This window comes from Macrobrachium nipponense, chromosome 3, assembly GCF_015104395.2.
Source record: "Macrobrachium nipponense isolate FS-2020 chromosome 3, ASM1510439v2, whole genome shotgun sequence".
Taxonomy (NCBI): domain Eukaryota; kingdom Metazoa; phylum Arthropoda; class Malacostraca; order Decapoda; family Palaemonidae; genus Macrobrachium; species Macrobrachium nipponense.
Genome location: NC_087202.1, coordinates 102531033 through 102553990, shown reverse-complemented (window position 1 = coordinate 102553990; position 22958 = coordinate 102531033). Strand labels below are relative to the sequence as shown.

The 22958-nt window shown below is 36.3% G+C and overlaps 1 protein-coding gene and 1 long non-coding RNA gene across 3 annotated transcripts in view; one reads left to right on the top strand and one right to left on the bottom strand.

Annotated features, from left to right (window-relative positions):
• LOC135221924 (uncharacterized) overlaps positions 1-738 on the bottom strand; it is an 18308-nt gene extending 17570 nt beyond the window's left edge. Inside the window, exon 1 of the mRNA XM_064259949.1 lies at positions 453-738. The gene's annotated coding sequence lies outside the window, so the exon portion shown is untranslated. The remainder of the gene's footprint in view (positions 1-452) is intronic.
• Positions 1-22958, top strand: part of LOC135221926 (uncharacterized) — a 189201-nt gene that overhangs the window by 49320 nt on the left and 116923 nt on the right. The window lies entirely within an intron of this gene.

The window sequence follows — 22958 nt, the reverse complement described above, 5'->3', positions numbered from 1 at the left end:
ATTGGGGTGGCTAGGGTTTCACGGATGGTTGTTGTGTCTTAAAGCGTAGGAAACATTTGTCCCAGCCAGCACCTGACATGTTATACTTGATAACAGTCTACTTTCATATTTATTTGTATTTTATTTATTTATTTTTATTGATTTTTATTAATTTATTTTTTACTTATTATTATTTATTTTTTATTATTATTATTTTTTGATTATTATTTATTTATTTATTTATTTATTTAATTATTTAATGGACGCATTGTTCCCATTCGCACCTAACAACATTTAAATAATGCTAAACTGTTCAAGTTCCAATGAAATGACATACAGAAAACACACACTTAATTTGATCGCCCTACTTCAATAAAATGATATCAGATTTCAGAAAAAAATGTACGTATTTCAAACTAATATCAAAGTTGAAGAAAAAAATAGATAAAAAAAATAAACTAGTAAAAGCCTACCTTATTAGATGGGAATTTTGTCGAGTGGTTCTGGAGAAGGAAATAATTTGATATTTTCTTTTTTCGAAGACATCCACTAACGCGGAACGATTGCTTGCGAGGAAGAAGTACTTCCCTCCCATTGAGTCAGCGGAATGAAAGGGCAGTTCATGCTACCGATCTTTGACTCTGCTGGCAAGGAACAATGAGAACGAGGGAGCACATGGGTGGTACGTTCGAGACGAGAGGCGCGCGGACGTTCCGAACCGAGGTCAGTGTCCAACTGAGACGTTGCAACCGAAATCGAATCCCGACTCGCAGCCAGCAGGGCGTCAGTGCCGCGGTTGGTTGCCTGTCCATTCCCGTGCGTCGGAGCCAGCGGAAGAAGAGCAGCATTATATACGTTTTTCATGATCAGGTATATAAATTAAGTATATATGTAAGTCTGAGTTCTTGGAAACTATTCCTCCTCCTCCTCCCCCTCCTCCTTTCGATTATGACAAAATGAATTGCATGGCCGCTATTGTTTTCCAGAGTGGTTTTAGAATTATTTTTCGGTTGCATACATAAAAAAATAGTTTTCCCGAAAACTTGGCATATTTTTCCTAGAGAAATGAATTACAAATCATAGATGCCACCTGTGTATTTCTGCGTACGTTGACCTCAGTATAAACAGCTACCTGGAATGAAGCCATCATTCATGAGATAATTCTGGTATAACCTATCAAAAACCATTTCAAATATATTAGGATGCGATTCAGCATCTGTATTATTTTCATACGAGGGCCAGCTTTGGATAAGGCCGCTGGAAACAAAGTTACTATTTCAAGAAATGTCGTCGACAGGTACTTCATATAACGGAAAATGTTCAAAACATTCGTGGTCACGATCCTCACTTATTAAAGTAACTTTCGATTATGTTTTATCAGTTAGATTAAAATGAAAAGTAACAATTGAACAAACATCCTGGAAAAAAATGCATTGTGAATCTTTATAGCTTGTTGAAATGTCTGGAAAAAATGTTTTTAGTAATAATTTGTCTATCAAGAATTCATTTTGTAGTAAAACAGTGATGTCAACAGGAGGGGTGTAGAAAGTTGATTCTCCAACTGGTAATTTACCTTACATTGGACAATCTGTAAGGCCTGTAGGGGTGGTTGTGCTGTCAGTGGACTTCGTGCGGTGCACTGTAGGCATGACTTAAGGTTTTTTGCAGCGTGCCTTCGGCCCCTAGCTGCAACCACTTTCCTTCATTTTACTGTACCTCTTTTCTTATTCTCTTTCTTCATCTTACTTTCCACCCTCTCCTAACAATTGATTCATAGTGCAACAGCGAGGTTTTCCTCCTGTTACTCCTTTCAAACCTTTTACTGTCAATTTCCATTTCAGCGCTGAATAACCTCATAGGTCCCAGTGCTTGGCCTTTGGCCTAAATCCTATACTCAACCCAACGACAATCTGTAAGTAAATAAGCTAGAGAGTCACACAGCATAAATAAATACTATAATGCACAGGTTGCAAATAGGTCAAGTGCCATCTTTTGTCACGGAGGAGACTTTGAACACCCTATGAACTGGAATTCAACCAAGATAGTTTTTAATAGTTAACAATGCATAATAGACTGTTACCTGAAGGATGCCTCGTTAGTTCTTTTGGTAACATGAACTTGAGCGATGGTCTTTTTAAAATTACGAATCGTTGGAAAGTTTATTCCTAATGATTCAAAAGTAAAACAAGATGTTAGAAATTTACAAATAGATCACTGTATTGTGATTTGTAGTAACTGCATATTTCGCCTTAAGTGCTTTTTTTAAGTTTTTTCTCTTCTTGTACATAAGTAGCTTGTTAACGTGTTTTATTGTTTTTATTGTTATCTATGACTCCATATTGCTTTCTTGTGTAAGTTGTTTTCATTAAACTGTTTAGTACCCTGAAGATAAAAGTCTCGGTATCTCCATATATTTCTACTTGAGGATCAGATATATATGTATATATATGTATATATATATGTATATATTTATTCATTTATTTATTTATATATATACATATATGTATGTATGTATATATATATACACACATACATACATACATACGTACATACTTACGTGTAAAACCTAGTGGCCACTTTTTACCAGATACTAATGTAATTGCCCTCTTAAATTTTCCACGCTTTTTTGGGATATTTTTGGATACGCTTGCCACTAAAAAGCCTTAAGATCAAAAGTGCAAGAAATATTTATTACACACACACCACACACACACACACACACACATATATATTATATATATATATATATATATATATATATATATATATATATATATGTGTGTGTGTGTGTGTGTGTGTGTGTGTGTGTGTGTGTTCACAAACATTAAGACATCAATATCGTATAACATCGAATTCACTATACCTTGGGAATTCAAAATGATAAGGGCTTCGTCCCCCTGTAGGAACAAGCCGATGAAGATGTACTTATCAGTTTTAATTCTCCTTGGGTTTAAGGTATTCTCAAGGTGTAATGAATTTTACAATAAATTATTTTTGTGATCTTATATTTTTATATGCAAAAAGTTACGCGTGTATGAGTGACAACACATAGACATACCTATATATATATATATATATATATATATATATGACTATATATATATATATATATATAGTTTATACATATATATATCATATGTATATATATATGTAGTATATATATATATATACTATATATATATATAATATGAATATAATATATATATATATATATATGATATATATATATATATATATATATATATATAATATATATACATATGTATATATATATTATGTTATATGTATATAGTATATATATATTATATATATATCATAGTATATATTATATATATAGTATATATATATAGATATAATATATGAATATATATATGTATATATATATCTAGTAATATTATATATATATATAGTATCATATATATATATATATGTATCGCTATACTATATATATATATCATATATATTATATATATATATCTATAGATTATATATATATATATATGTCTCTATATATATATATATATATATCGAACTGATCGCTATTTTTTACCGGATGTATTTGTAATAGCCACAATGAATAAGTAGGAACATTAGAGGGGGTAAGTGGTTAAATACAACATACATTAGTGTCGCGTGCCATTCGCGGTTTTGTTGGGTCCAAAGGTTAAGATTTCAATTGATTGACTAGATCAGTGACTTGGCTCAATTTAGATGCCTTTGTGTGTGTGTGCGTGTGTGTGTGTGTGTGTGTGTGACACTCCTCTTTTTAAAAACTTCTTCACCCATATCTTTTCCTTTCTCTTATCCCTCCTCGATTGCATTAAAACTGCCAAGTAAAATACAGAGGCTACTGCACCAACAAGCATCCTGACTACAACTGAGGTCTGGACACGAAACACTGCAAACTGTTTACGAGTAGTTTCCAAGAAACAGTTTGCAAATTTTGTTTCCAAACAATGTTTCTTAGTGTGGACAGGTCTTAAGCTACCAAACTGGTTCAAAAGAATCACTATGCGTCAACTAAAAAAAAAGTGTAATTTCACTGAAATTGCAAGGGATATATATTACAGGGGTTTCTATTGAATCCCGTGGCTCTGTTCAGTAAATTGCCTGGTCATAAATTGACGTCAGCCTCCTTGAGCCTTCGGCGATTTCCCTTTGTACTGTTAGATTTTGTTCTAGTTTATCGACTGTTAATGTGTCCTTTCTCCACGTTTACAGAAAGGCCGTAAATACCACTGTCTTCCATCTGCTCCACTATGTTCATGTACAACAAACAATTAAGCCCTCAAGCGATTTAATCATGGAGTGCCTCATTGTTTGGTACTCCAGTTATCTAATTCTAGTGTCAGTTAGCAAATTTGAATGCTTCATTGTTTGACACTCCAGTTATCTAAGTCTTGTCAGTTAACACCAAAAGTGCCAAGAGCCAGTGTGAATGGTTCTGCGTAATTTGCTCCTCTGGTAAAATGTAAATACATGTAATTAATCAAGACCCAGAATTTCTCTACTGACTCCTTTCTCAAATTGAAATCTTTAATGTACAATTTTCTTGTTCTGTGAGTGTTGATAGATCAACATTCATAGAAATATATATATATATATATATATATATATATATATTATATATTATATATATATATATATATATATATACACTTCTGTTATATACATAAATATATGTATACATATATATAGCTACATAAATTTTGACCAATATTTTTCTAGTGACTATCATGTGCTGGTACTCGAGTTAAGGCCTGTTATTCGGTTCGTCCCTTCTTATGTTCCAGGCATTCAGGGATGCTAGTCATTATCCAGTATACCGAGTTCATAACGAGGATATTCAAGGTGAAAAGTCTTATTAATTTCACCGTCGACTGGTTTGCAATGCACCACCAGCCAGCCACGTCCTCTGCGTTCTATTCATCTTTTTCTTTCTTTTTTTTTGAGGGGAAGGACTTGGTGGAACCATTCAAGAAGACTTCGTTTTTAAAGGTTTTTTCATTAGAGACCGATCTGCAGCCGCGCTTTTGTCATTTGCTTAGACTGTTTATCACGCAGAAATGTGCAGAAATACTTACAAATGATGATGACGATGAAGAAATGTCAAAAATGCTTCCATATTAGATAGATATGACCAATATTTTTTTTCACGGTTTTTAGTGAAATTTCTTCCACCGTCCACCTTCAGTTTCTTTTTACCTTTTGAAATTTTTCGAGGAATCACTGAACATACCATCTTCCGTTAAACTTGTGCCTCGGCGTTTATCGAGTCAAAAGAGCGAAATTAGTCCAAGTGAGCTTCTTAGTAAATATGAAACATCGGTATCAGTGCCATTTCAGTGGCGCAGATTGAAACAAATAAATAATTATGTCCCCAGAATCGTAAAGACTGATTTCCTGATCTCTTTTCTGTGACCGCTTCAATCTCATCTGCTCTGCTTCACAAGTTGCCTTAATTAACACCACATCTTTCCTTTTTACACTTTATGGTGGTGTTATGGTGACATAAGGACCCGTGGTTGCCCGTCCAGCCTGTTTTCACCTTTTAAGGAGGATAAGTGATATTCTCCCTCTAGTCTGTTCTCTCTTTCTGTTCTATTTCCCGTATGGGGGTATTACCGCCAGGTTCTTTGCAGAGTGCCTTCGGCCCCTAGCTGCAGCCCTTTTCGTTACTTTTACTGTACCTCTTTTCATACTCTCTTCATTCCATCTTACTTTCCACCCTTTCTTAATTGCTTCATAGTGCAACTAGGAGGTTTTCCTACTGTTTCACCTTTGCAGCCTTTTACTGTCAATTTCCGTTTCAGCGTTGAAGGACCTCATAGGTCCCATTGCTTGGCCTTTGGCTTAAATTATATTTTCAATCCTCTGTTCTGTTATGTGTATCTGAGTTGCTCATCGCCAGTGGTCCGCAGATCTTAGTCCTTTATAGTATAGCAGATAAAACTTGAGAGTTTCACCTTCGGGTTACAGCTTATCTTGTCTTAAGTGACAACTCTGTCAATGTCAGTGTCCTATACTCCTTGAGTGGAAACGTTGAAGGATGCAGAACTAGCCTAAATCCAGTTTAATGTTTTGGGCGATTAAAAATAAGTTCACAATAAAGAATAAAGAAGCTGACTGCTGGAATGCATATGCCTAAATTCTCTCAAAAGTAAATGGGTGAAAGCAGAAGGTATCTTGGCTCCTTTTACTATGCATGTGGTGCGAGTAAAACTCATCGGCACATTTTCGAGGAAAATCTTCATCGTCTGTAACGTCTGTCTCCTCCATATTCTGAATTTAAAATGGAAAAAAAAGATAACATGCTTCGCAAAAGAAGCAACTTCCTCTTTAGGCGCACACCAATGAATGCTAAAAAAAAAAAAAAAAAAAAAAAAAAAAAAAAAAAAAAAAAGCAAATAATGCGCCGAAATTTCTCTGGCGCTATCGAGTTTTCTGTACAACGTATAATGCTGTATGAAACTCTCGGCTGCGGCGCATGAAACTCCCAGCATTGGCCTATTAAATTTTCAACCACAGCCCGGTGGTGGCCTGCGTTGTTGACACCTATCATGACTAACTATAACTTTAAATAAAAAAAACTACTGAGGCTAGAGGGCTGCAATTTGGCATGTTTGATGATTAGGGAGTGGATGCGTAACATAGCTACGAATTTGCAGCCCTGTAGCTTCAGTAGTTTTTTAAGATCTGTGGGCGGTCGGACAGACGAAATCCTAATCAATAGTTTCCTTTTACAGAAAACTTAAAAACTCATGATAGAATTCCCAGTGGGAAGTCGATCTGCGTTTCTCATTTACCTAAAACATTGTTGCAAAAAGAACCGAGACGAAAACTTCACAAAACCATTCAAGTAATGCTCATGAATGAAATTCCGTTATTAATTGCTCCAAAGTTAGAGTTCAAACGAGGCGATGTTTTAGGTACACTTGGAAGACTGAAACAGAGTCGTGTTTTCTTCATATGATCATGGTTTTACACTGATGTTCACAGCTTGTGTCTTTGGATTTAATGCAGTGATGCTTTTGAATGACTAGCCATAGACTAAAAATAAAGTTTACTTGCATTACCTATAGAGCACTGATTTATTATTTATAGTTAACGGCCTACGACAAATTAACTTGAAGGTTTCTTTTTATCAGTATTAATAGAGTGTACTCTATTAATCCTGTCGTTTTATATAATTATATTTGTTCTTTTTCGGTATTTGTTGCTAGAGGACCTTTCTTTCCCGGGAATAATTTCTTGTCATTTTTGGTGCCTTTTCCCTTAGGGCAAGGAAGCTAAAACACTATGCAGTTGACCTCTAACAAAGTGTATTTGGGGGTGTGGGGGATTAGTGCCGTCAGTGCACCTCATCCGATGCACTTGTAGGCATTACTAAAGGTTCTTTGCAGCTACTCATCAGCCCCCAGCTGCAACCCCTTTCAGTCCTTTTACTTTGCCTCCATTCAGTGCAATTGTGAGGTTTGCTTCCTGTTTCACCTTTCAAACCTATCTACTCTCAATTCCCTTCACAACGCTGATGACCTCAAACGTTCCAGGGCTTGGCATTTGGCCTAAACTTCATATTCCATTTCTATATGAATTTTTACTTAGCAACGCAAACACTATCTATATCTAGTGCAAACATTTTAATTACGAAAACTTTCGCAAAAAAAAAAAGCAAAAAAAAAAAAAAAAAAAAAAACAGCTGTATAATACATGCCAAGATACTCACACATTTCTTTTCGAAATGTTATTGGAAGCGATAAAATAATACACGGATTAGATTTACCGAATGTCGGTGTAACAGAGGATTTTTGACAGTGATGATTAGGATGACTCAGATGCCTCTTGTGTGAGTGTGTGTGTGTGTGTGGGTGTGGGTGTGGGAGCCCAGCATCAGAGAGTTAGTGTTTGCCTTTATCACAAATGTGACTATTGGCTCTAAAAGTAAGATAGTACAATACTCCAGTCTTAACAGAGATTTAGAGCTGATAAAAAGCGATATAGGAAGTAGGTTACAAGGTTGAATGCCAGGAAAGCTTAGATTTTAGTGATGAGCTTATTCCTCCAATCACTCCACAATAATTCACTGCTTTGGGTACATTGTGTGCAGTCAAAGAATTTGAATACTGCATTTGCTCCATCATAATGCAAGCGCTTTATGAATAATGACAGAAATGATAATAATAATAACAACAATAATGACCGTTTGCTTTTTTGGGTGGGTTTTCTGATTTACATACGTTGTAAAATGTTTACTGGAACCTAGATTAAAAACGTTTTCAAAGAAGATTTCTTGACCCTCACTAAAAGTTTCATCGAAACCGTATTAAACACCCAATCTTTCTTTGCTACGATACACTGCGTCAATTCATAGTTCGTATATTTTATATTTTCGTGATATAGGTTTTACGTTGATGTGAAGCATAGCATTTGATCTCCATCGAAAAATCTTAAATTTGGCTGCGCAGAGTTCGGATTGTGTTCTGCTTGTTAACATTTTTCATAAACGAGCGTTTTGAGCATAATTACTCTGTGCTAGGCTTGATGAATGATGCATACTACATCTCTCAGGTTTCTTTTGCAGCTGTGATGGATTTTATTTTTCCCTTTCTGCAAAGATATTCTAAAGAATATTAAGAGTATATACGTAACTGTGCAGTTTAGCAGTCTTGTGGGAACAGTTGTTTTCTGTACACTTCATTTGTTACTCTCTTCTTCGAAATATTTGAAACTGTAGTGTATATGGAGAAATTAAAGTTACTGGTATTACGGATAGCCTATTCCTACTGTGGTGATACGTCTCTGTAGAAGTTGACCCTTCGATAAAGTTCCTGCTGAGAGACAAATTGTTCTAGTTTTTTCGTCAGACCTGGCCTAGGTTTTAGTAACAAGATCGAGATATCTTGAAAGAGAAAATTCCTTCCAACTATTTCCTAAGGTCTCTTTTTCATTCATTGTCCTCTCATAAAATCGAGGCAGCTCGACAGCGTTCTTCTCCATTTATTTTCGTCCGAAACCCTTTCCATTTCCGTTATATTCAGGTAAGGCCGAGTAACAGACTTTTCTTATTTACTTCGTGAAAGAATTCACTTTTCGAGACGAAAAAAAAAAAAAGAAGTCCTGGGAGCGGAGTCCTTTATTGGCGTGGCACTGCCGTTGCCTTTTGTTGCAGAAGTCAAGGCTTTCAAAGAAGGTTCCATCAAAGGCTCGCCTTAAATAGGGTTAATGGACTTCCTCAACAATAAATAAGGTTCTCGTTTGGAGATTTATTCTCTCTTTAGGATATATATCATCGTCAAATGAAAAATTAGTCGACACTAAAGTTGAACTGCTCATAAATCCAATAGGTACCGGCAGTATTATTTGATCATAGGACATATACCTTAGTTTTTCAACATGGAAACTGAAAGTATATGGAATATGATGAAAATCATGTTTTCGAAACGGCTATTGACGAGTGTATGTAAAATAGTTTGGAGATAATATAGTTTACTGGGTTGTATTTAATAAACACCGTTGTAGCAACATCTGTGTTATTTGGTGTGCATGAATATATTTTCATTTGTCAGTCTATTACTGTAACAAGTTATTATCAATCTTTTCTTTTCATACTTCATTATATTTTAGTAATTCCGGTTCAAATGAATTCGGAAAGCTGCCTTATTTCCGTATCTTATTCTTGTTGGGCGCAGCAGATATATCTTCAGAGATTTTTTTTATTAATGTTCCATCTCCTTTATGAAAACAATCTCAAGGAATGGGACAGTGCAGCTCTAACAGTATTCACTTAACTCACTGTTCTGTTTGTTGCATATATGCAGCAGTGTTTCTTTCGGAGCAACAACTTATTTCACTTAAACTGCCGCAGGTGGCACAAAACAGTGAATCATTTTGGGAAGTGCCTGGGTCATGATTTCTGAGAGAGATATTTGTCATATAGTTCCCTGGAACATTCGCTCCTATGGTATATTTAATAAGGAAAGTAACAGCTTCGTAATTTCCTTATTTTCCTCTGCATGCAGGTTTATCTTTCATAGCAGGAACATGAAAAAAAAATCTCAAGTTAAAAAAAAAACAAAAAGAAACAAACAAACAAACAAGTTTAAACCACCAGTGACAATAAAGTTCCCTGACCAGGTCCATTCCTGACACAGGACTGGAAACTAATCATGGAACTTTATCGTCATGCCAGTAGAGAGTGCTGGTGGTTTAAACTTGATTTATTATTATTATTACTATTATTATTATTATTATTATTATTATTGTTGTTGTTGTTATTATTATATATATATATATATATATCATAGGATATATATATATATATATATATATATATATATATATACGTATTTCTGCTATGGAAGATAAACCTAGATACAGAGGAAAATGAGGAATGGGAGCAGTCGAGAATTGCTTTTCTTATCGAATATACCATAACAGCGTATGATCCTGGGAGCTGTATGACAAATATCCCTGCTCAGGTAAAGAGGGTCGAGAAGAGGCTTGTAATATCGAGAGGAGACTATTAATATTTGGAGAAGGACCAGTTCAGGAAGGGAGGAATTTAATAATTTCCAAGACAGCACCAAGTAGGAAATGTTTCAGACGGAGAACCCGTCGACAAAATGAAGAAGTGCGGATAGAATTTAATAGATATTGGTTTGGAGGAAGCAATATATATTGCTAGGAGAAAAATAATTATATGAAACTGTGCACCTACTCGTATTGACAACTGGAAAAACAATAACTCAATAGTTATTTTCTCAGGAAAATTAACCTGTTAAAGTACAGAAAATACGCTGAGAAAAAGGGGAACAGTCTAAATAAATGGCAGTTCATTAATCTCTTTCTTTATACAGAATGCATTAAAACGTGACTATAATATCACCATATTTATATCATAGCAAGAGGTTTTTTTATTATTCATCATGCTACCTAATTCTAAAAGTGATGGAGGTAGATACTTTTTTTTTTTTTTTTTTTTTTTTTTCGGTGGTGGATATGTTTCTAGCTATCTTATTTTTATCATTTGCTTTGCTTATTCAAAACTGCGTGACCCTATTGTTGTTGAGTGTCTGCGTTTTCGGCATAAGAAATGATCCTCGTTTTTCTTGCATCGGATGTGGATCGTATTCTGCAAATAGCTATTTGAAGCCACTTCCTGATTAATTAACAAAAATATGTAGTGATGTCTAATGTTGATAATTACGCACTTATCAGGCTAAATTAAAGAAATTAAATTGGGAATTTGAGCTAAATGTAGCAGGCTCTTAGATAGAGGCTAGTAGAACGTCATTACTGAAGGCCCTCTCATGCATTGATACTGTAGTATGACGTACTTACTAGACACCCCGAACATATACTTGCTCTTTGAATGAAGATTCGGGTGTTAGTAGTACTGGTAATAGCAGTTTGTGGAATTGTTATATTGTTTCACACTCAAACACCTAAGTAGAGTACAATAAAGGAATGAGCATCAAAGGCGAATAATTATTGTGTAATATGGTTCCATAACGCATTTCCCGTTTCTTTTAACTTGAAATACGCACAAATTCTTACACACACTGTGGAAACCATCGTTACCCTGGAGTTTCAAGGATACGCCAAGTATCGTTCAGATACCCAAGAAATTTTCCACACGTTCGTAAGACCTGTGTGGATAAAGACCGGTATTTAACTAATAAAAAAAATCATTATATAACATACTTTGTTTATCCTGCGCACACGGCCATGTAATGTATTGTTTTTAACAATGGTCGTTGCAGCTAGTTAGTGAGATAGTTCAGCAGTCAGGAAAATTCAGCCATTGTTTATCTGTAGAAGTTAAAGACCTTGATTTAAACAAAATATTTGTTCCATCTCTTTTCTTTTTTTTCATACTCGTCATTCGAACATCATCCCTATAAAGGTCACCTTTGTCCTCTTATTAACCACTTACCCTTTAATGTTTAGTAAACGAGGGCAATTTGCTAAGGGGGTTGCCATAGGTGAAGCAGCAGTCACGTATAGCCTGTCTTTGACCTATGAATGATGGGCTGTTCTTGCCCTGTCGTCGGCGGTGTTTACTATTATGCAAGGTTACCAGGTTTATCGGGCCAAAATATCATAAACCAAACACCTCTAAATGATCGTATTTTTATTTCAATATGATTGTATTTCACCAATTCCAGAGGTTTTGTTGTATAACTAATAGTCAATTATAACCGATGGTTATAATTGCTATGCATTTCTATAGTCAACGTAAAAATGTACAATGTTATTAGTAATATTGTGCCATATGTATATTTACCAAATTCCTTTGCTATAATATTGTCATATGTATATATACCAAATTCTTATTCATTACCCCTGGTATTACCAACGGAAACCATGATATTATCGTCATTCTCAACAATGAATTGCCTAGCCTTTCCCTTAATACTTATTGTGGTGCAAGAGGGTCAACTATTTGGCTTTCTACGATTATTATCATACTACTGGGAACCCTGCTATTACGCCTGATGTCATAGTTTACGTCACACGTAGCCTGTCTCTTGGTGCTTACTAAATTAAGCTAAGTTACCTTTATTTACTCTGGTGAGTGGCTTAATTATCAACATAATAAATTACTGCTTACGTTTTGCTAATTAGGGTGTGGCTTCAAGTAGCTATTTCCGAAATTCGATCCATATTCGATCCTATGGTGAGATTTTATCGACGAATATCAATTAGACAGCCCTGAAATGCATAGTAGGAAAATAAACGAATTTTACACGTACGCACATTTATAAATATATACTATATGTACACACGCGCGCGCGCGCACACACACACACACACACACACACATATATATATATATATATATATATATATATATATATATATATATATATATATATATGTATAATATTGGGGTTACTGAAGTTGCACTGGTAACGAACCAGATTTGTTATTAGGGAGACATCAGATTATGTATATATATATATATATATATATATATATATATATATATATATATATATATATATATATATATATATAATCTGATGTCTCCTGGATAACAAATCTGGTTCGTTACCAGTGCAACTTCAGTAACTCCAATATTATTATTCGTATTTTCTGTCCCGATGCCAGCCGAACATTTTGCACCATCACCTTCCAAAGAGCCTTTCTTTCTCAACGATTCTATTTTGCACGACTGTCCTTGGCGGCCCTCGTCGTCTCATTTCCCGCGTAAGGGGCACGGGACGCTTGCCTTGTTAAAGGAGAATTGAGTGTCGGGTCTTGAACGCTAATGCAATGAATTTCCAAAGAAGCCAGCTGCTGAGTTTCGTTTTATCTTTTCCTTTTGTGATCAATTCCTGCATCATCGCCTGCTACTCTGGAAAATACGTTATTTTTACTTTTTTGTGAAGAAAGGGCTGCGCTAGAAATCTGGAGGCTCCAGTGTAGTGGATTTTAAGATTTTACTTTTACAGTAGACTTTCCTTACACCAGTACCATTCATTTTTTAAAGGATTTGAGTAATCATCATTCTCCTGATCACCAGCACTGCTTCTTATTGGGATTCCGTAATTCATACAGGTTCCCGCTTCAAAATCAGTTTTTGCTCTTTTCATTTATTGGTCGTTTTCTTTGTGCTCTTTTTTTTCATAATGAAATTCAACATATTTTTTTTTACTTTAGTAGCGTTTTAATATTCAAATTACTTTAAGCTTGTCTTCGATGGCTTATAACATTCAAATTTCTACATCTGTTGTTAAGGTACTGAACGATTAAGTAAACAAGCATTCTGCATTTAGGTTATTTTATGCCTTAAGCTACCCAAGTGCGTGTTTGGTGACTCGTCTCAAGAACCCAACCCTCGTTTTTCTACAAAAATTAGTATGGATCTATGGTTCCCAGCATAAGATGAAATTCTGTTGCGTTCCAAAGGGTTCACTTGACGCCTTGAGGGCAAATGCATCTTGCATTCCTCACTGTCCGGTTTGATGACTTCTATTCCAGGCTGTCAAATTTGCAACTTCGTTCATCAAACTTTATTTCTCTTCCAGAGAACACTGCTCTGTTTTCTTTGCTTTTGCTTTTTTAAGGAGTAAAAATTTGTCTGCTTTATATCGTTTTTGTACAGAAGTGACCCAGACAGAAAATCAGTCCTGAAATCTATACAAAGCTCTTTCCATGAAAGCGCAGAGGCAAAGTGTCATCGGATGTCCATTAGTAAAGTGGCTGCAATTGAATTCTGTTTCATCATTCAGAAACGCTTCCTCCACAAGCACTGGTTCGGCTTTCCTGAAACAAATTCTCCATTTTAATATTCATTAGCCCTGACGAGGGTTTCTGCCTGGTGAGGCTTTCGCTTCCATTTCGCTCGTGGGTTTTTGAAGAAATTCGAGTTCTCGTTGGACGAGTCGGTTACATGCTCTACTTCCGATCATAGGGTCCGGGTTTGACTCCCCGCTCTGCCAACGCGAAATCAGAGGAATTTATTTCTGGTGATAGAAATTCATTTCTCGATATAATGTGGTTCGGATCCCACAATAAGCTGTAGTAGGTCCCGTTGCTAAGTAACCAATAGATTCCTAGCCACGTAAAAATATCTAATCCTTCGGGCCAGCCCTAGGAGAGCTGTTAATCAGCTCAGTGGTCTGGTTAAACTAAGATATACTTGATTTTTCGAAGAAATTCGGAATGGCACTGAATTACAAAGTATCCTTGCTCTTGTCAATGTCTACACTTTGCGTAAGGTGAAACCCGTAAAAGCATAAGTAAACTAAAACAAGTATGATTAATAACCATAAATAAAGGTATTGACTGAATCATCGGAGATTAAACTAATACAGTTCAGCGAATTACCGTAATCATCAAAACTAAGTCAAATAAGATAAAAGGCAAGAAAAAAAATCACGGACGTAAAATTAAGACAGCGCTAAGGAACACATCCATAACACCAAATTTAGAAAGCAATAAATTTGATTGAGAAACTTTTCCGTATATGTGGCATCCTGATCTTGAATATTTTCATTTAGGTGCCTAGTAACTTATCGAGGAATTTTAGAAAAAAAATTTTGCTCTAATTGAATAGAATAGAATATAGAATTGAGGCCAAAGGCCAAGCGCTGGGTGACCTACGAAGTCATTTAGTGCTGCAAGGGAAATTGACAATAAGAGGGTTTGAAAGGTGTAACCGAAGGAAAACCTCGCTGTTGCACTATGAATCAACTGTTTGAGAAGTTGGAAAGTCAGGTGGAAGGAAGGGAGTAAGAACAGAGGTAGAATAAAAGGTAAGAAAGAAGTTGCCGCTAGGGGCGAAGGTGACGCCGCAAAGATCCTAAAATAATTCATACAGTGCACCACATGAGATGCACTGAAGGCACCACCACTTTCCGGTGGTTTGCTCTAATCAATGAGAAAAACTGTATCTCGTTAATTGGGCCAATAGAGCCACAGGCGAGCAATAGCTTATAGACTTGACGTGTATTATTCTGCATTTCCTAGTTATCATCAGCTAAACGTCCTCCAGTAAGTTAAGAAATCCTCTTAAACTTGAAGGCTAAGGACCAGGTATAATCAGTTTTCTGTCATTTAATTGCAGTCACATGTCACGTGCAGATAACGATAATAACTTTCTCACTTTATCAACCATTCCTAATTTTGTTAAGCGTAAAAACAAGATTCTTCGGTTTCGCAAAGGTGTGACCACTTTCTCATTAATATCTGTGGGCCAAATGGGTATAGCAATAATTCTTATATTTCACATAGGACTCAGAGAATTTTCTGTAACACTAATATTTCTTCCTTGTATGGAAGATCTAAAAGCCTTGTGATTTGAAACAAAGATCAGGACAGCAGATGACTCGAAACCCCCAGTTAGGCCAGGACTCCTGAAATATGAGCCAGAATAGTTTTAGAAAATGAAATCGAGTGTGATCCGTTATGATAATTCTCTGAAAGTTGAGTCTAATTGCTTTCCCTGAATGATTTCTTATTCATCGTGGTGTATTTAAAGTATTTAAAAGGCAACATTGCGCATCTGGGTATTTCCAAGGAAGAATTTTATAAGATTTGCCCGGACTCTTGATGGTAGTTATATCAAGCGTACCTAATAAAAAGTTTTTAAGAGATAAGTGCCTGTTACAATCGAGAAGGATAGATGTGGTAACTTGAGATCTGTGTCTGCATTAAGATATAGCAAGAACGTTTCGTACATTAAATCACTTTCCCGTCTTCTGTCACTAAGCGTAAAATAAATGGAAAGCCCATCAAAAGAAAGATTTTAGAACTGAGCTTCGATTTTCAGGTTACGGACATCGCGGAACGTCCCTGACTCTATTGGCTTCGTTTAGGACTAGACATTTTCCTTCGCAGTGAACGGGGCCATTGAAACCATTTGGCAGTGCGACTATGAAAAGAACCAGAAGAAAACAATCGGCGGCGTGAATGCTCTCGAAATCGGGAGCGTTTGACGGAAGTTCTCATGTTTTTTCGGATGAGAAATCGGGAGCATTTGACGGAAATTTTCAATGTTTTTCGGACGAGAAATCGGGAGCGTTTGACGGAAATTTTTTTTTTTTTCGGATGAGAAATCGGGAGCATTTGACGGAAATGTTCATGTTTTTTCTGATGAAAAATCGGAAGCATTTGACGGAAATTTTCATGTTTTTTCGGCTGAGAACTCGGGAGCATTTGACGGTAATGTCCATGTTTTTTCGGATGAGAAATCTGGAGCATTTGACGGAAATTTTCGTGTTTTTCGGATGAGTAAGCTGGGTTAGAGAGATGATTAGTTTTAGAAAATTTCGGTCAGTATGTGTTAGCTACTTTCTCGTTTGATATCAGATGCGTAACTTGAAACTCAATGACAAGTAAAATCAAGGCTTTCTCTTAAAATGTACCCGAGCGGCAGAGATTTGAAAATCGGTGGCTACTACTTGGAAACTTGATGCTGACTCCTGTTTGTGGGCTTTACTCTCTCGTAGCAACACCAAGTGTTGGTGGAACAAGCTCCGGCAGAAGTGGGCAGTTCAAAGAGGACTTTATAACGTGGTGGATGTCAATCGGAATTAAGGTTCTACTATTATCATCAGTTCGTCAAGGATAGAGGAGTAATGAACCCCATTTTTTTCCCCGTCTTCCGGCTAAGATCAATGACAGGGTTTTCGCCAGATTACCGAGGAGTGGTTTTCTATAAGGTACCACGTCGTCATGAAAACTATGCTGGTTTCTAAGGAGTTTCCCTAAAACTATTTATCGGGGATAAATATTCCTTTGCTCTATCCCAAACAAATGAGCCCTGTTGATGATGTGATTAAAATTTTCGCAATTTACCACTTGGTCCCCTAGATTCACATCAACCGTACATTTGATGTCTAGGTCAGTCCCTCACGACGCTCCTGATTGGCTGTTGATAAGCCAATCACAGGGCTGGAAACTGTCTCTCTCGAGAGTTCACATGGGTAGGATCTATGTTCCACCTCTCCTTAGGGACACGTCTTCCAGGAGGGGTGGAACATACATCCTGCCTATGTGAACTCTCTCGAGAGACTGAGAGTTTCCAGCCCTGTGACTGGCTTATCAACAGCCAATCAGGAGCGTCGTAAGAGACGGGCCTAGACATCAAATGCACGGTTGATGTGAATCTACCATAGTGTCGACTGGGATATATAAGCGATTGCTTTCAGCTCAAACGTAGTTTCTATTTTACTTTTGATTTGCTGACGCAAAAGTTGTCTTACTTATGTTGTAAGGTGCTTTGTTTAATGTTTCCTTTCACTTAGCATTCAATTTAATTTATATCTTCTGGTTTTTTTAAACCTCGGGAGGATTAGAGAAGGAAAAATAGCATACCTGTTGTCACTTCAGACACAGGACATTCTCTTTTCCAATAACAAGCCAGCCAGCAATCAATTCATAATTTGTCGAAAGTTACCTACCTCTCACACGGAAGTTCAACCCTTCATCAAAGTGAACATCTTATTGACTTGTTTGATAAAGTGCACATTATACTGACTTATTTTATTCCTTCCATCGTGTTTTTTGTCAAAACATCGATCAAAAGTGGTCGAACTGAGCTTTTTATTTTGTTTTACGTTTATGTAGGAAGAATAACGTGGATGGACTTCCTGGAAGCACATAAAGGATAAAAATGATAAAAACATAAATTCATGAAAAATGTCTGATCTTTAAGAAATAATTTTTCTTCCATAGAATGAAATTAACATTGGCAAAACATGCATTGTTGCTCGCTTGTGCCCCTTCCCCCCCCTTCCCCCCACCCCCCCAAAAAAAATAGGAAAATACCGTTTTCGTCCTAATTTTTCCATTCTTCTTTCCCACCGTTATCCTTACAATGCCTTCTATCAAAGGCATCATCCTCCACCAAACCTCATCTCTCCATATCTTCCTTCACTTTATCTCGCCATCTAATTCTCTGTCTCCCTCTCGATCTTCTTCCTCTAACAGGTTCCTCCCGAGCTCTCTTCACTCCCTCCTCGTCATCCATCCTCAACACATGCCCATACCATCTCAATCGTGACTCTCTTATCACCTCTGTAATCTTGACTAAGCCTGCCCTTCTTTTTATTTCATCACTTTCCAATCTCTCTCACAATTCCTCCATTCGTTGCCCTTTTATTTACAGTATCATGGATCACTTACCTTAATGGCAGGTTCACATGGCCAAATTCTCCAATTCAACTTAAGTTACCCAAGACAAAACTCTCTCTCTCTCTCTCTCTCTCTCTCTCTCTCTCTCTCTCTCTCTCTCTCTCTCCATATTGACGATACTCTCATGTTGGCGTCTCCCGCTTAAATTTGCCTTAGTGAAAATAAAAATAAATAATTGTGATCTAGATTTCTCCTGCAATCAACTTGAAAATTTGCGTTTTAATTTAGATAATGGTTTAGAACAATCTTAATTGGATTTTTTTCATTATTGCTGTCATCCGTAAATATTATTATTATTATTATTATTATTATTGAAAAAGAAACCCACAAAATTACTGTGTATAACGAGTTTACTTATAAATATTTACATTTTATTTTAAAATAAGTAAATACGTTATACACAGTAATTTTGTGGGTTTCTTTTTCAATCTTCAGAAGAAAACTGAAAGTTTTTGTTTGATTATATTATTATTATTTATTTGTTCTGAATACTGTGCACAAGTATCTCGTAGGGGTTGAGGATTATAGCAACAAGATAGTCTCAAAACTCGATACGTAATCGTTTGAGTAAAAAATGGGCTTTTTCTGTGTGATCAGAAAATATCCCATGATTCGTGAAAACGCTGTGCACAAGTATCTCGTAGGGGTTGAGGATTATAGCAACAAGATAGTCTCAAACTCGATACGTAATCGTTTTGAGTAAAAAATGGGCATTTTCTGTGTGATCAGAAATATCCCATGATGTGAACCATCACTTCGATGATGGGCTGTTATTTTCTCGCCCCGCCCACCTTTTTAGTTGCTCTTCAGAGGGTAACTACCCTCTCACTTTACATTTTAACGCCAACACTGATGAGGATCATCGTTCAGGTGTTCGAAAGTCTGTTTGTTTTTTACATAGTAATATACTCTGATATATGATTGTGGAGTTTTAAGACGCATTGTTCTTTAAGGTTGTGAATTTCTTAATAATAATAATAATAATAATAATAATATAATAATAATAATATAATAATAATAATAATTATTATTATTATTATTATTATAACGTTACGGGTGATAGTAATAATTAAAAAACAAAATAATTTTAAGAAGGTTCTAAACCTTTTCTTACAATTTAAATCGAACCCCAATTTTCAGGTTGATTGCAGGAGAAATCTTGATCACAACTATTTTTAATTTCTCTCTAAAGGCAAATAAGACTCCAACATGAGAGTATCGGCCTGTTCATGACCACTGGACTAAACTATTTCTTTGAACAACCAGACAAATGGTATTTTACACGACCGAGCTCTTGTGCTTTTTGAACATCTGGTTGCTGCATCTATAAAGTGTTATATTTGTGACAATAATTTCCTAGACTATAGATCAGTTCTTTATAGCTTAATGTTTTGTCCAGAGAGCTTAACTATAGACAATGATATAGTGAAACTTCTATAATAAAAGTCAGTGAACTTATTCAAGCAAGGCGCTGTACGAAAAGTACAACGATTTCTCAGTGGCAAAAGTGTTATAAAAGTAAGTACTCTTGAATTATTTAAAAAAAAAAAGCGCCAAAATACTGAATAAAGCTTACAAAATTTGTCATCTTGATTAGACACTGTAAATCATATCGGTCTCACTTTGATATTTAATGTTGTCCAGGTCAAATAGTGGCATTTATTCCTTTAAATATCTACACACTTCATTTCTTTGAATAATAACATAGTAAATCTTAACATTTTTGTGGGAAAATGTACAACTTGAATGTAAATGTGTCATTATTCCTTTGATTTTAAACCAAACACTTGCTTAACTAAGGCATCAGATATCACCCTGTAATAAATGTTTGATTTATTTTAAGAAGAATCAAAACATATTTCAACTTCAATTCAGCCTCACTTCCCTCACTTTCCCCCTAAGTTCATTTCCCTTTGCCCGTCACTCCCAACCCTGTCTTTTTCCCTTTGCCTTCACCAGTCTTGTCGTCCTTCGCTTGTTCTTTCCTGTTGCCATTAACCTTTTCCGTTCCTTGTTGGCGGCCTCCTGCGCCCATCCTGAATGAGTCGGGAGGAAATAGAAAGGTCAGAGTTAAGCAATTATGAATAGATAAACAAGTCAAGTGTGAGGCTGACCTTTCTTGATAGGGCGAATACCGCGGCTCCACTTGTATAATCTGTTTGTAGGACAGATTCTTTTCTAGACGGTTCGGTGCTCGTGAAATGGCCGATTCAGTCGTCAAAAGCTTGTCCATCTAGATTCCATTCATTTCCAGTCCCATGTCCAGTCTGGTCATAATTTGCATGCTCTGATTCTCGCTGGGATCTATACAATCACATCTTGCCTTCCCGTTGATCTAGTTGGCCAACTTTACATTGGGTTCAAGTGTTGTGTATACTACCGGTTGTGCATGTAAATCATGCCTACTATCTGAGTGCAGTTAGTTATTCTTCTTCATATAGGATGTTAAATCTGTAGCTCAGGAACTGTAAAATATGAGAAAGAGGTTCCATGTCAGCTTTTTTGATACATTTCGTATCACCTAGGTCCTCTACGTCGTCATTGTTCTTGTATATTTATGGAGGCCCTCTTTTCGATTTTAATTGATCCATCAGGTGAGCAACCTTTCTGTTTCCTGTGCGTTTTATAGTTTCCTCGAATAACCACCTCTTTTACGTCATAACTAATTTCGATTATATTTACATCTATTTAATTTTGGAGACTTCAATTTCATGAGGGAAACTCCTTAAATAAATTGGAATATTTGCTGTAGGTAGTGTTGCATAGAAGGACCAATGATTAGACCAAATAGAGATGTAGGCTAAAAACACTCTCAATGATCACTAAAATAGCCAACGGAGCTGCTTAATTCTTTACTTTTTATGGTCATTGGGTTTGTATCTTACCCTTCCCATATTATTTCCATCAGTAGTATATTTACTGAAACGGTCTTTTGAACCTTAATAACAACCAAATACATGGTTGTTATTGTCTTTATACCATTGGAAGTACACAAATTGGTGTCTCTCTTACCCCATCTTATTCGTATAAAAGTAGTTCGGTATTGCCTTGGATTAAATCGGGTTTGTGCTAGTATGGGCTCCAGGCCATATGAGTCTTGTAAGTGTGCTAAGATGTAGACCTCTGAACGTTGTCTTACCAGCTGAGCTGATACAAAGGAAGAATGTACTACATGGTTTAAGCCGCATAAGCATGGTAATACAAGCTGGAAATTATGCATCATTTAGATACCTTCTGAATGGGCAGCTCTTCTTTCAAATACTTGAGGCGGCGAGCAATCTGGCCTATGAACTGGGCTTATATAGTTTGTTCACTCTGGGGATGTGGTGCAGGAGACAATTCTCGTGGATTAGTGATAGAAGAAAGAGCATTTTCCCCTTGAAAGATGGATTTGTGTATAGGTGGGGCCCCTGCCAGACGTCGTCAGAGTCAGTTGTGGTGGATTGGAGACTTACACAGACTCAGAGTATCAAGACCTATGGCCACCCTGCAAGTAAATCATCTTCCTTATACTGCCACTATAAAGTCTTGGTTTGAGGTAAAACATACCTGGTAGCTTTATGTTTTATATTGATAATTACTAAACTCTCCTGCGGTCCTAAGACCAATATGTTTTAGGACAAAGCTCTGTGTAAATTGAAGAGGTGCAGTGGCTTAAACCTACCATAACTACTTGGAGGAAATGTTGGGACCTTTGTAACCAGAAGGGATCTATAAGTTTTTGGTTGGCACAAATTAGCAGTCTCGAAAGCTCCTGACAAGCCTAGCAAGCCAGTGAGCTTTTATTACATTACTCAAGAAATGCACTAGTTGCCTCAAGACAGACTTTTGGCACTCGATATTGAATTCCTGAAGCAGGACAACTGACAAGCATGATAGCTTACCTGGTGTCTGGTGAAAGAAGAGAATTACTAAATTCGGGGTAGCAGCCTGTTAACAAAGGCTTGTCAAAATTGCCATTCCAGAAAGTCATATCTAAATAGTTATTTCCACCATTAACTCTATAAATCAGGATCCGCACCCTTCCCTTATAGGAGTTGTTTTGAAACATTTTTTGGCCCATGCACCCTTATGTCAGAATGTCATCACCCCCCCTCCCCTCCAAAATTGTCTGCCTCAAAAGGTGCATTTCAAATACAGTAATATGCATATAATGCTAAAAATCTTTGTACACAATTCCCTTCTTGAACTGAAATTTCACCCCTATGGGGGAATTCCCCCTTGTTGAGAACCACTGCTTTACAGCATGAAAATTTGCCAACTATGGAGCTTTGGACCCATAATAATGTTAAGAGTGAGCAACATCATAACCAAGGAAATCTTTGGGTTTGGGA